The sequence below is a fragment of the Notechis scutatus genome, chromosome Z (genome assembly GCF_049901735.1).
Source record: "Notechis scutatus isolate UNSWTSFEM ecotype Mainland chromosome Z, rNotScu1.2, whole genome shotgun sequence".
Lineage (NCBI taxonomy): Eukaryota > Metazoa > Chordata > Lepidosauria > Squamata > Elapidae > Notechis > Notechis scutatus.
The window spans coordinates 86674186-86687482 of record NC_142025.1 but is presented as its reverse complement, the minus strand read 5'-3'; the positions used below and the strand labels follow the sequence as shown (position 1 = coordinate 86687482).

The 13297-nt window shown below is 42.2% G+C and overlaps 1 protein-coding gene across 5 annotated transcripts in view; it reads left to right on the top strand.

The window, feature by feature from the left end:
• Positions 1–1401: 1401 nt before the first annotated feature.
• The window catches only part of PCGF2 (polycomb group ring finger 2), a 51901-nt gene continuing 40005 nt past the window's right edge, over positions 1402–13297 (top strand). For 2 of the 5 annotated variants that reach the window (XM_026686116.2, XM_087946783.1), the window contains exon 1: positions 1411–1624. The gene's annotated coding sequence lies outside the window, so the exon portion shown is untranslated. Of the gene's footprint in view, positions 1625–5307; positions 5329–13297 lie in introns of those variants that run through there. The other 3 variants (XM_026686110.2, XM_026686115.2, XM_087946782.1) reach the window with 3 other exon arrangements.

Sequence of the window (13297 nt, the reverse complement as noted above, 5' to 3'; positions counted from 1 at the left end):
AGAGTTACAAAATGTGATCCATTCAGGAAGGCTGGTTTTGAACTGACCAGGCCATCCTGAGCGCAACAGTAGAGTAGAACTATCCTTTTCCATCCTCTGGAAAGGAAGCTCAAAAGCAGAGGATCAAAAGTCCCCAAAAAGCAAATTCCAGCCACTCCTCAAAAGAACTGACAATCGGAAGCCCATAAGAAAAAATAATAATCCTATTTTAAATTTAACTCTGCTCATAAAATAGTTCCAAAAAGGATCATTTGTGACCCAGCAGACTCCACAGTCCGAAATCCTGAACTCCTGATTGAAAAGCAAACTACTTCCTGTATACTCCTTGCCTCACTATACCTTATTAAGTCGCCTGTTTGCAAAACCCATCTGGACTGGTATCCCTCTGTCCCTAATTTTTAGCTGGTTCATTTATCACTGTCAAGAAAGATAATCCGTAATATCCCCCTACTCGGTTTTTATTTTGTGTTTTGTTTTATTTTCGTTTTTTCTCTCATATCTCCTTAAGCTACCAAGGGTATAAAAATTGGATCGTGTGGATTTAGGTTTTCAGAAAACTATTTACTATTAAGTATGGAGTATGGTGTCTTAAACATGCCCCAGTCCAAGAATACAGACACATGGGAAAATACAGTAAATTACTACTGTATTTTGTTATTCAGATAGTATTCCCTCCTTCGCGTTTTTTCTCACATTCGTAACGCGTCAGGTTTCGTAAATGCTTCGACCTATGGAGCGAAATTGTCGCGAGATGCTACATTAGGGGGGAAATGCATGTTTTATCTACGCGGCAATTGTTCAGATTTCAAATAAAAGTCCTGGAATTCAACAGAGCTGGAACCGGGCAGAGTTTATTGTCGCTAAATTAATCTAAGGCTGTAGGACAGGAGGCGCGCGTGTTTGTGTATTCAATATCCAAAGACTACTGGTGGGTTTTTTTTTTTTTTTGCAATTTAGCAGATTTTCCTAAACGTCTTCTCGATCCTTCTTTTCTCCCTCGCCTTCGCATAGGCACCTCTTTTCTCCAGGCGACGCGAGGGTTGACCGGGCGAAGGGACTAGAAGAGGAGGGAAGGGAAGGGCGCATCAACGCCTCGGCTTTTGTTTCTTCACCGGTACAGCTGACTATGGCTGGCTAGTTCCGGTTCGGTTTTGTTTCAGCTGGGCAGAGGAACTTGACGCCTCTATAATCTGGCTTGTAGCTTGCGGGCTTGGAGCAGCTTTTTCTCTTGTCTGGAGGCGGAGAGACCGAGGAGACCCATTGATTTCTCTCCTGCCGTCCGCCGCCGCTTCTATTTATTGTCTTTTAAAGGGACTTGGCTCTTGGCAAACACCCTAAGGAACGATGTCACGTGGGTACAAAAGGGGGCGGGGCTTGCTGTCCAGAGGACGTGGGGGGAGGGCCCTTTTGTTGATTCCCCTGCCCTTCCTCTGGTAGTTCAGCCGCAGGAGGAGGGACGGCTGCTTCCAGAAGCTCTGCTTGGAGTCTGTTATATACATATGTATATATTTAAATTGGAGATTGAGCAGTATAAACGGGACGAGGGGTGTGCTTTCCCCCCACTCCTTTCTTCTGTCCCGTATTTTGCTGCTTCGGTGCGCCCCTAGAAAGGATCCGCGATCAGGTAGGGCTGGAACACTTTCCGCTCCCAAAACCAATCCCCCTTTCACCCGGGAGAGCTTTAGCTGGCCCCGGGCAGTGTGCCCTTCCTCTTCCCCTTCGCTTCTCTCTTTGTCACTCCGTCGCTCCTGTTCGCCGTTTTCTTCCTTTCCCCCTCCTCACTTCTCGGTGTCCCTTTCAAAATGGCCGATCCCTCTCTCTCTCTCTCTCTCGAAATTTGTCAGCCCTTCTCGGCTTTCTTTGTTATGGTGGTGGTGGTTGTCGGCGGGGGGTTTATTCGCTGCTGGGAGGGAGGCTGCGGAAGATTTTTCCAAAGTAGCCTCTTCGGATTCCCTGATCTTGGAATCATAGGAGCCCCTTCCCCTCGCCGCCCTCCCCCGCCCGGCTTTGCAGCTAGGGCGCTGGGCGGCAGCTCCGGTTGTTCTTTCGCTGGTGCCTTTCGGCAGCATCTGGGGGCTTTGAGACCCTTTGAACCCGAGAGGCTTTTTCGCCCAGAGCGGGAACGACGGGAACTGAGCTCGCTTGAATGTCCAGTGGGCGCTAGAAAGCCCATTGAGCTGGGACTAAGCCTTGACAGAAGAAGAGAGGGGCAGCTTGCGAGATCCAAATGTCAGGCGAGCAAGTATGCGCGCAGTTTGTCCTAGGCCTGAGTGATCTCTCTCTCTCTCTCTCCCCCTCCCTCCCTGCGCGCGGGTGGATTTGTGAGGAGGAGAAATGTTATCAACTCTTTTAAAAGGACGGGTTTCCAAAGCTCGTGCCTTCCAGAACTACAATACCCATAATCTTAAGCCACCTGCACAGCTGGAGGAGCGTGTAGTCCACAGCGCATGGAATTGCCAGGGTGGATTGGATTTGATAAAGGGACGCGGGGGGCGGGGGGCTACAACCACAATATGGCGCATTACGTCGAGAAAATGGGGGAAGGAAGAATATAAAATTCCCCTTTGCGTTGAAGTAGAAAATTTTGTGATATGCCTGCCTGTCTGACTTTCTTTCCTTCTCCTCGGGCCGCAGCGGGTTAAAGTCTGATCTGGAAAATCTAGACTGGAGCGAGAAAGGTGTGTGTGTGTCTGTCATTCCTAAATCACGTGAGAACACGCTTTTCGGGGAGGGGGTGTACATGAGAGATAAAGGAAACTTCCTGGGGGTTTTATGAGGAAGACTCGTGAAAGAAGCGGGAGAAGGCAGAGTAAGGGTGGGCCTTTACCGTCGCGAGGTTTGCCGTCTGAAGATAGGATGAAAAGTAAGGACTGGGAGAGAGAAACACCCCCCACCTTCTCCCTCCCCGCGTCCCTGCCTGGAAGACCGGCTTGAAGGAATAAAAGAGAAGGAATGGCTCGATGTGGGAGGGGCTAGTGGAAATTTTTCAAGGGCGCCGACTGTTTAATGTGGGTCCGGTCGCTGTGTGCTGTTGTCCTTCGCTCCCCCCCCCGTCCCTCCAGATATTGTTTGGGCTACGACCGCGTTCGTTCTCAAGGCCAGAAATGGATGTGAGTTCTAATAAATCCCACCACAGGAAAATTCCGAATGGAGAAACAGAAGTAACATCAACAGAGATGTGGGAACAGAAATATTTTACCTTCCTAAACATGGGCTATCCATTCCTCCTCACAAAATTCACTTTCCTGCCTTGGATTCAGATCCTTTTTTTTTTTTTTGCTGAAGTAGTAACTACTGCTTTATTATGGAAAACATTTTGTTTGTTGCAATAAGTTAATTTAAAGAGTGGAAATAGATCTTGTTTTCTAGTATTCAACAGTTTTCTTGCATTGAAAGGAGGCATAGGTGCCCATTTTTTTTTATATCCATGGATATAATAATGGATACCATCTTTCAGATTTTCTTTGAAAAGTTAGGGGCTGTTTTAAAGTTTAGAATTAAACAAGGAATTAAGTGCCTACAACATCCTCATTCAATTATTCCCCTTAACTTGAAAGAGGGGATACACTTGAAGTGAATGTCCTTGAATCTAAGCTGCCAATCAGCTCCTGTTTAACTTTCAAGGGAAAATGTTTTGGCTAGTTCTCCCATCTTTTGCCTTAAATTTCAAAGGAAGAATTTTCTATAAAGTCTTTTTAGAAATCCTTCTCTGTAGAAAGAGCAGTTTCTCCAGAAATTTAAAAAGCATCCAAAATTCCAGCTGCCACAAGTAAATCACAGTCCAAAGTTCTGTGCTTAATGAAGATGAACCCATGTTATTGTTTCTTTGTTACTTATTGCCCCCAATATTGTCTCAAGTCTACCTTTTCAGCTTTGAAGATGAGGTTTGTTTAATAGCACCATCCCAGGTTTGTTGCTGCTCTTGGGATTTTCCTCATGTCATGGATTGGATTCCACCTTTGAACCTGCTGTATGAAAGCTGAGGGAGAATAGTAGAAGGACTAGTGCTCCAGTTTGACAGATGTATTCAATTGTTAATTATTGCGGGTGCCTCTTCTCCTGCTCTGCTTCCCCCTCTCCCTTCCACCACAAGATCAAACAGTCCATGAAAATGAATGGGTTCAGCTATACATGCACACCCATGCACACAAACACACTGGTAAACTTGTAAGTAGTGTTTGCCTTGTATGGTGGTTTGGGGGAGATGGACAAAAGAGGTAATTCCAGATCTGGAAAGAAGCCACGAAATACTTACTGTACTCTGTTCTGGGGTGAGATGAAAAATGATCAACCCTTCCCCAATCTGAGTCTACAGGTTCTTAAACTATCCCTCCCATCATGTTTGAAAACCAGGGCCATGGAATTGGTTGGAACTCTAGACTGACACCTATGGAAATGGATAGGTCAGGGAACTGAACAAGGGTTTAAGGTTTGGTGGGGGAATAATTGATTAAGGAAGTGGCGCTGTCAATCCCACTCTGGATGCGGCCTTCCAGGAAACAATAGGCTGTTTGTTTAAAGCAGCTTTCTCCCGTCTGATATTATCCAGATGTGTTGGGCTACTTGTCCATCAATCCAAGTTTGCATCAGATTCGGGAAGGCCAGGTAGAATTCTTCCAGAAGAATAAATGGGGTAGGGGCTAACATAGCCTCGGCTCTGCGGCGGGTGATTGATTTCACAGATGGCGCAATGCACATATTGCGGAAAATATCGCAGTCATATATGCTCTGGATGAGGGGCTTCAAAATCGAGAGGTCCGTCCACACAGTGAGGAACGGGAGGATCAATCAGAGTGGAGATCAAACAGAACCAAAGTCGGTGGAGCTTCCGTGTTTAGTCTTCTCCCGCCAATACACACCTAGCCGCGCATTATTGGAGTCGGCACGACGGCCAGGTTAGATGGATATGATCCCAGCCGCGGGTCAATCGTCTCCTCTCCCAAGCGTTGGCCGACCGATTCCACCCTCCCCACTTGGCTGGGAGAAATAGCCAATAGGAAATGGGCATCTCTAGAAGTAGGAGAGGATGGGCATCACGCAGCACTCGGCATCGGAAGCTTTACCAGAGTTGCGGAAGGAAAGCGGTATTCGGAGTCAGGCAGTGGATCGCATGCAGGGAGAAAGAACTGCTGCTCCTTCTCCCCCCTCAAAGGGTTTCCGCTAATCGCCTTTTGGCTGCGAATCACTGGGAGCGGGTACCCGAGAAAGAGGGACCAGCCAGCCTCTTGGAGGGGGCATTTCGGGGTCAGACCCCCGTCTCTCGTCGCCGGGTGTGTGTGTGTTGGGGCGAGGCATACAATTCTACAGGAAGACGCCCACGGAACTCTGGTAAGTAAGTCCAACTCTCCTTTCCACCCCCCTCCCAAGAAAACCAGCCGCAGCCTCTTCCAAATCCCTTTCTCCCCGCTGGATGAAATAACCCGCGATTTTTCAACCAATGAAATTCCCGGTAGAGGCGGCTCACCGACCTGAGGTCTCCCCACTTCGTTGAAAAACGTTCACAGTGTCAGGGCGGGCAGGGCCGAGCACCCAGGTGCCTTCAAACAGGCTAGGCTGCCGCTTCCCTCTCCTGAAGATTGGAGAGGAAGAAGACCAAACATTTGGAGAGCCCTTGGCCCTGAATCAGCCCAGACAGTTCCTCCCCCGTCGTCTCGCCCTGTTAAACTTTCGCTTCCACGGGGCGGAAGTGGGTCGTATGTTTGCTGATTTTGAGGACTGCACTTCGCCTTTCAATCCGACAGCTTTCCAGGTGAGTTAGGGCAGAGGGCGATACTATTTAAATTTGGAATTGCTACCACTGGTTTCCCAGGATATAAATCCAACTAATTATTTTTTTGTCAATGGGTTCTTTTAGAAACGGGTCCAGTCCAAGGATGGCGTCCCTTTTCCTCTTGCGGAGAAATGTATATGGGGGATTATGTGCTTGTTTGTGAGACAATATGCACCATCTTGGGCTGAAGATCTCGGATTTGGCTGGGTCGAAAGCAAATGCTTTCTTGAAAGCAAATGCTTTGTCGCCATCCTATGCTGAACTTTGTTACAGTTGGGGAAAAAGCGAATGGAAACTGCGGAGTTTGATGACCTACAACTAGTGACTGTTAAGCACCATCATTTTTCTTTCTTGTCAACAATATTGTACTGGGAAAGGAACTTCTGCCTTTCAACAGGGGTAGATGTCTTCGCTTTCTGTGTGCTGAAAGTGATGCAAACTGGGAATTTAGTTAATTCTTGGTGGTATTTCTAAAGTTCTAAATTGAATTCTGTTCTAACAAAACATTTTCTCCTGGAAGAGGGGAAAAATCTTAGCATCCCATATTCGGTTGTAAAAGAGGATATACATTGTTTAGTCCAACATGCCAAATATGCATGTTTGATTAGGGAACGCATAACTCAGATACCCCCAAACAAATCCATCATGACATTACTTCCCTTAGTTCAGAGCATCCCATTGCTTAGATCCAAACTAATCAGTTTCAGTGAAACTAAAACCCGACAACAAAAGAAGATATCATCAAAAGGCCGGATTGGACCTTCCGAGCCCATCCTTTCCTGCCTTCTTTAACTTATTAAGGGACTCCATCTCCAGCCATTTTAGAAATCAGATGAAGCAAGCTTGCCTCTGGTTGGAAAAGACAAGGGACGTGCTTTTCGCTTCCAGGCCACAGGGTCAAGTTACATTCGTTTCTATTACCAAGCTCTGTAATCTCTTCACTGCCTACTCTGAATCAGCCTCTGGGAGTTTATTCCTGAGTAAAAAGGTCCCGTAGGGAAACCGCAACAGCAACTTCCTTATTTATTTATTTTTGTTTCTTTAGATGGAAGGAAAAAAATCCAATGTGCATTTATTTGCAAGTAAATGGCACTGGATTTGGGTGCATATTTAAGAAGTCTTTTGAAGCAGTTTATGGAACAATTATAATTGTGAGTTTTAGATGAGAATGAGGGTTTGGCAGGTGTTGGTGGGAGAAACGAATTGAACAAAGAACTGGATGAAAATAACTCCAGACCCAAGAAGGTAAAGTGCTCCCAATGAGTTGAACTACCATGCACATGACTCACAAGCACCTTCTGATCTTGCTGGCCTGTTAGAGTAATCTTAATCTGTCTTAATCTATCTTCACAGGTTGGGAAAAAGTTTCAGGAATAATCCTGTGGCAATCTGAAAATATTAATTGTCTCTTAATGTACCTTTGGTGGCTTACAACCTTTTCATCAAACCTGGAAGTCTAGTCTGGAAAGCTTGGTGTTACATATACATAGAACTACTCTGGTGTGCATGTGCACGCATGTTGGGGGAAATGGAATAGTAAAAGATAAATAAATAAAAGTAAATAGTAAAAAAAAGAGGGAATCTGTGAAATTTATGCAGAGTGACTTTAAACAAGCAGTGGTAAAGTATGAGAACAGTATCCTTAGCACATTTTATGGGATAGGACACTTCAAATTTAATTCACAAAAAATGGGGTTGTATGTATGCTAGTGCACTTGTTTTGCAAAGAAAACTGCCTTTATTGAGTCAGCCCCTGAAAACTGAAATATTCTCCCCTTTTGTTTTGTTTGATCCCAGGATGATGTTATTTTTGGTGTTAAACTAATTTTCTTCTTCTGAGTTTGTAAAAGGTAGATGGTGGCTTATAGAAGCTGGAAGAATGGGAAAGGGTCTGTTTCTCCCCCCCCCCCGGCCCCCCCCAAAAAACTCCATGGGGGTTGGGGAAAATATTTTCTGTATCTTAATTTGAAAACTTTTCCAAGCTGGCAATTGGAAGGTTCTGTTAATTGGAAATCTAGTCCCATTAAGAAGGATAACACCAATGCCTCAGCCAAAATCCTTTGGGGGGGGGGGGACTGTGCCTTTTTCAAAACAGATGTGCAACATTTGTAATATTCGCTTTCTATATATTTTCTATAAAAAGTTCTATCCCACTTCAGTGGTTACTCCAGAACAGCAATTGAGATCAATTGACTATATTTGTAGACTATATTTGTAAAATATGTAGGTTAAACAAAAATTATATATATATATTATATCTTTCTCCCCTTACATTAATCCTGGAAATTAATATCACCCTTACCTATAAGTAAGCCCCAGTGAATTCAAGGCAGGGAGAGAATCCCTGTGTGGGGAAGAGGTCAAGATATTGGTCTAGGATGGGGAAACCCAGATTTTGTTTCACTCTCAGCCAGTGGAGAGGTCTGTCACACTTTTTTAACCCAACCTATATCACAAACTTGTTCTCACGGAAAAAAATAATAGAAAGATTCCTGGAGGCAGAGTATCAATCAAGTAAATATCACTCTGCCGTGGAAAAGTAATTTTAAATCCGAAAATGATTGATTTGCTGATAAGGAAAAAGGAATTTGAAAGTATGCTTTAATAATTAAGTATTTTAGATTTTGCATGATGATGAAATGAATATGAATATGGGTACCATGCTGCAATCAGTTCTTGTGTGGGGAAGAAGTCAAGATGTTGGTCTAAGATGGGGAAACTCAGGTTTTGCTCCATCCTCAGCCAGTGGAGGGCCAGTCACTCTTTTTCAATTTAACCTACCAGCAATACGCTTAGCAAATACTAGAAGCAAAAATAATGAGACGAGCCTATAACATGTTTTTTGAAATCAGGCATATTGTGAGCAGTAGCACTTCTAATAGCCTGCAGTTTCCTAGACCAAGCCAGGGACTGGTACTGAACCCATCCGCTTTTCTAATCGCTAGGGCCCCATGACTTTCTGCCGTAAGGGTACCATTGATCCAAAGCGGGGATGATTGTAGTACAGTACCCATATTCATTTAATCATCTGGCAAAGTCTAAAATATTTCACCCTTGAAGCATACTTTCAAACTGTGCTTAAAAGGCACAAAAAGAGAGCTGTCCTTTTCTATAGTTTCCTTCCTACCCTTTGGAGACTGCTTTGAGATCAAAGGGCCACTTGCCTCTGAGTAGACTTTCCTTAAATTGCCCCTTAAGTATTATGTGTATTGTGCTCAAATCCCTGGCCTGGCTTTCCCCCCCTGCCTAATTTGGAGTCTACTATGAAGGAAGAAGTGTATCCTGGCTTTCTTTGATTGCCTGGTTGGGAGTGCAGCCTATAGCTGTGATTCTGTTCTTTAAAGGCAAAATTTTGTGACTGACAAATGCTAAAGATGGTGGTCAGAATCTCAAACTCTTTTCAGTCCTCTTTATTAACCAAAACATTTATCTGCTATGGTTAGAGGCAGGATAATTTTAGGTATGTTTATTCAGAAGTAAACAGTAAAAGGAAGTCAGTGAGACTTTCTTGCAAGGAAGAACTTTGGAGGTATGATCTCGTCCTTATAGGTCATTGCTATATCTAGAAGGGAAAATTGTTTGATCTTTTCAACTGTGGCTTGAAAATTGGTCCTGGGTTGGTTGAAATATATTTGAAAACTATATAAAATTAATAGGTCAAGGATGTAGGACACCTTTATTTCTAATTTCTGCATTTATGGGAGGGAAAGTGATTCTTACCATTTCTAGCAAAGTTTTTGTGAGACACCTTCCTATTTTAATCTATGTAGCAATCCATCCTTTTACTTGGTCAATTTTTTTCATTTTTTTCTGCATACCTTTATGTATGTTATTCCTTGGTTGATAAAGGAAGGTTCTTTATAGCAATTTTAATTAGTTTATTGCCTGGGCGACAACTCCCAGCAACTGATAAAAATCTTAGTTTAAACCATTTCATGTATTACAGTTTTGGGGATTTAAAAAAAAGTTTATAAGGCCTTTTATAATACAAACCTGTTTAACAGACTGAACCATCAACTAATAATCTGGATTAGATTATTAGCTGGCTAAAAATATGTGGCTAAATAAATATTTGTAGGGCATCAGAATGTAAATACTGTGATTTATGTACCCCAAACACTGGAATGCAGGATATAAAACTTTGCATCTAAGTATCACCATGTATTTATATATTGCTAAAACTCCGATGTCTGTAATCCTTAGCTGGCCGAAATAGTGCCTCACAGGGCAACAATTTTTGAATCAAGATAGCTCAAATGGGCTAACTTTCAGAATTGTTCAAAACCCAGGACCCATGTCTCCCATTGAACTGAAATTTGGAAAATTGTATCAAACATTTTATGACATAAAAATTATTACAAAGCATTTTATGACATAGCATAAAATATTATAAAACATTTCCTGAGCTCAATTCTTGAAGTTTAACTTGCTGCACAATTCAGCATGGACTATTTTCAAGGCAGATACATCTCGAAGTATTTCCCTGAATTTTAAAAAACTTTTCAAGTGAATTAGAAACACTGCATTTGTGAAATCATTGAGGAATCTGGTAGGAAAATATTTCTGAACTGATCCCAAAGAATCATGGATTGTTTATTGTACATATAATTCTTGCATCACTCTTTACTATGAGCACTATTGATTGTCTATCTTGTATTTCAACATACCTTACAGTTCAGCCCTTCTGTGTGCATCCATGGAGAATCAATGAATTTTCACTTTCTGTGGATAAAGAAAATTGAGTACCAATGATGGATTTCTGCAATATACATATTGTGTTATCAATTTCTCTGGCACTCCCATTTTATTCAGGAAGAAAAGCAACCAACCAAAAATTGATACATACGTTTCTGGGCGAAATTGTAAAATTTCTCCCCAAATTGGAAGAAGCACATTTAGCATATTATGCTTTTCTCCAGAAAGGCAATGCATTTGAGAGAGGGGGGGGGAGAGAGAGAGAGAAGGAGAGAGAGAGAGAGAGAGAGAGAGAAAAGAAAGATGAGGTAGAGAAGGAAGGAAGGAAGGATCTGTCACTCTCAGCTGTGAAGGCTAACACAAATGCTATTCAACCTATATAGTTAAGTACAACATAGAAATTTCCCCATGAAATAATCATGCAGTTTGTAAACATATAATACTTCTAGATTAGTGCAGAGTGATGACTGAAGTAGTTTTAAGAATGATATAAAACATAGTGACTCATAATTTTTTAATTTAATATTCAATTTATATAATTTGTAACAGTTTTCAGACAGGAAGATAAATGATCTTCCTATCCTTAAATCTTTCCTTACTTAGAAATTTGGAATATATATACATGCTGCTACAACATCATTTACAAAACAAATGCAATATTGTGGAAGATCCAATTTAAAGTTACAATAATTCTTTGATTTATAATTTATTGCAATTACTTTTATGGGTAAAATATAAGCCCCAATGACTTCCCTCTGAACTGTACATTTTTCCTGTCTTCTATTACTTCTTTTTTCCAAATGAGATAAAGGAAGAGAAAGATCAAGGAACTGACATGCTGATTTGTCCTTGGTCTTACTGCTTAATTGCAATTAAAATTTTGATTGTTAAACAATTTGATTGTAAAAATTAAAGTTCCAGAACTATGCTAATCATTTAAACATGGGAGAAATCTGATATCCTCTGAGATTTTTAATCTCAGATATGAGTGGGTGACTTGTACCTAAGTGGCATAATATGGAATAAATTCTGTTTATAGTATTTTGCTTTCTAAAACATAATTTTGAAATTTTTTGCTTAGAGTCACTAGTAATAAATTCAAAGAAAATACACAGCTGAATATAGATTAATGAATAAAGTAATATATGTGCATCCATCATATGAAAGGTGCTTCCATCATATGAAAAAGTTGTTCATTTTTATTTTATTCATTTATTTTTATTGTGAACAACCATGTGCTTTTGGGTAATTGTTAAATAAGAATGAATTTGTTATGGAGAAAGGTGATTATATGTTTATATGTATGCTATTGGGAGGACGGTGCAGGAAGAAATCAGGACCAATTCACTGACCCTCATCATTTTTTTTAGAGGGAGATATTTAAAAGTATTCTGGGTGCTGTGAATGAGATTCTGAGTTTGGACATCAGGATTTTATTAAAGTCAGCTTGCTCACAGGTTGCTCTTTTGGCTCATTTTCACTGTTTAATTTTTATTTCAAAAAGGAAAAAGTTAGAATTGGCGTTCAAACCATATCCTTTGAATTGAAAGCCCATTCCCTATCTACAAATGTATCAGGGCTTAGGAAAAAATAGTCTGTCCATTCAGTTCCCTTCTGATGGGAATTGATAGAGAGGAGGAGTTTTCATATGTTCCCCTTCCCCAAAATGTAAAATTTAAGCATTAATAATTCTTTTTTGGTATTGGCACTGGGCCATCAGGATCAGATACATAAACTATAGAAACCAGATCACCTTCTTTCAGTAGCCAGAAAATGCAACCTCACCTGAAAACAAAGTCACAAAAGAGCTACTTGTAGATGCTGTGGAAAAGAGAGAGGAGGAAGATCCCTACCCAACATTTACCTTTTTTGGTCCCCATGAAGAGTAGGAAAGAAGAGTAAGAAAGTAGGAAGAAGGGGGTTAATTACAAGGAAAAACTTCTGTGTTGACCTTTGATGAGAACTGCTCCTGCATAAGGCCAGCAGTGATAAGGTGGATGCATTCGGTTGTTTTATGTTCTAGGTATCACATAGTTCAGCAAATGATTAAACATTACTTACTAGGCCAAGAAAGAAAGGTTTTTAAATTTTCTCTTCCACATAGAGATAAGATAGGTTTAGGTAAAGCTAGAAATATTTATTTTAAACGTTTCTTATTTCCATTATTCAGAGTTGTTTATTTCTCCCCCATTTACTTCTCCTTAACCAGAACTTTATTCTCCAAAACAGTATTTCTCAACTTGACAATTTTAAGATGTGTGAACTTCAACCCTAAGAATTCCTGCAGCCAGCATGCTCTTGAGGGCATACTGTGTTTCTCACAAAATAAGGCTGGGCCTTATTTTTTTTTTGACCCCCCAAAAAATGGTTAGTCTGTCTTTTCGGGGGTGACTTAATTTCCTCCCCCACCTAGAGCGGCCCATGCGCATGTACCTCTCCACGAGGCCGTTTCTATTGGCCGATGAAAGCTCCCCAAAGGCAGAGTCTCCAGCCACTTCGGGCGAGGCTTGGCTGCCCATGTCCCTTCGCCATTAGGCAGTGTCTTTCGGGCGATGGAAGCTCCCCAAGGGCAGTCACCAGCCACTTCAATCGGCCGGTAGAAGCGGCCTCGGGGCGAGCGCCCATGCACACTCCCCTCATCGCGAGGCCGCTTCTATTAGCCGATCGTAGTGGTTAGTGACTGCCCTTGGGGAGCTTCCATCGGCCAAAAGACACTGCCTAACGGCAAAGGGACACAGGCAGCCACGCCTCGCCCTGAAGGGCCTGGGGACTCTGCCTTCAGGGAGCTTTCGTTGGCCGATAGAAGCGGCCTCGTGGTGAGGGGATTGTGTG